Here is a 1,561-nt window from a genome sequence, read left to right on the forward strand (position 1 = left end):
TTTAAATCGATATAACACATGCATACATACACAAAACAGACGGTTCACTACAACACATTATAGCACGAAAAACAAACACAATCAAAAAGCAAACTTAAGCCAGCGATTAAAAAAAGTTTCTTTGCTCCTTACTACGTCCGCTTCATGACTATAAAAATACCAGCGTTTTCGACAACCGACAGATCGGCATTAGCGTGGCGCGCTGTAAACTCACTCCGTCTTCAACCAGCATCGGACCCCTCGCTAGCGACATCAGACGTGGAGCTTACTACGCACAGAGTTAGCATCACCCACCACAGCGATCCTGATACAAGCCTCTTTCCTTCTTCGGCTGATACCAAATGATCACCTCTCACCAACCCCGCGCTAAGCGACATCAGCTAACAAGGATCGCCGCACACGTTAAGTCACATTTTTGCCATCACCGCCCCGTACCCAACCGAACCCAAAGAAACTTTGATTGTTGACGAGTTTATCTCAACGCCCGACCAGCCATCATAATGACGACGCCTTAAATCTCTGATTTGGTAAGAAATAAAAAAAAAATATTTTTAACCTTACTCGGTCGTTTGTATTTTTCTTGCAACCATACTCTTGTTTATTTCACTTTTTTGTCAAATTATGGAGTTTGACAAGATACACCTGAAAAAGTCGGAGGTTATATTGACCAAAACGTTTTCATTTTAGAAACCTCTCTTAGGTTTGTCATGTAAGAGTAGAAGTCGGTAATTTAAGCATTCCCTTTCCATGACTCTCTTGCGACACTAAGTGCAATGGAGATGGCTTTTTGGGATTCTCTACTTTCCATTGACTGTCCAATCAGGATCGATAAAAATTGTTTCTGATATTCAAAAGAACTGCTTTGAAATTTCTGTTAGATGACCTAATGAAAACGCTATTTCATAGCATCATACTTCAGACGTAGTAATAAAATCAGATCAATAATAGTACCTATTTACTATGCCTCCCCACGGGACAGAGTTAGACACCAGGGTCGTTTTTTAACGTGGAGAAAAGGTACAAAAATAAAAATTGTCTCAGTCGTGAAGGATTTCTCCTCCACCGAAAGAGAACAAGAAAATGAAGTGCAGCATCTGAAGAACAGATACTACACTTTGATCTTGACCAAAAGGCCAAGAAATCAATAATAGTAGATCATCAAACAGAAAAAAATATTCTAGAGTCTCTCTCGTGATCCCGATACTAATATAATACTGTTCCTGGCAGCAGCAGCAGCTGTTTCACTTGAATACGGTAATACAGTAGTAGGACAGATTGCTTTGAAGGTTCAGATCTCGAGTTATTTTGTTTGGCTTGGACTAAAGAGCACTTTTTTTCATTGTCTTCTGACCTGTATTCATCACACTTTCCTGTATAAAATTCGGAATAACGTCTAAATTACATGGTGATATTTGGTTCAGAAATGGAAATATCAGGGGCATGGAGGAGATGGCTTTACGGCAGAAGGAACAAAATAGTATTGGGCATAGTGTTTTTCATAAGATTATGCCTTTTAGATTCCGTATTATACAGATTCTTCTGACTTCTGTTCCTATCTGGA

At 39.3% G+C, this 1,561-nt stretch overlaps 1 pseudogene; it reads right to left on the bottom strand.

The window, feature by feature from the left end:
- Window positions 1-922: 922 nt before the first annotated feature.
- Window positions 923-1,146, bottom strand: LOC145269934 (U2 spliceosomal RNA; annotated as a pseudogene).
- Window positions 1,147-1,561: the final 415 nt, after the last annotated feature.

This window comes from Euprymna scolopes, chromosome 45, assembly GCF_053919585.1.
Source record: "Euprymna scolopes isolate OS-2025 chromosome 45, ASM5391958v1, whole genome shotgun sequence".
Lineage (NCBI taxonomy): Eukaryota > Metazoa > Mollusca > Cephalopoda > Sepiida > Sepiolidae > Euprymna > Euprymna scolopes.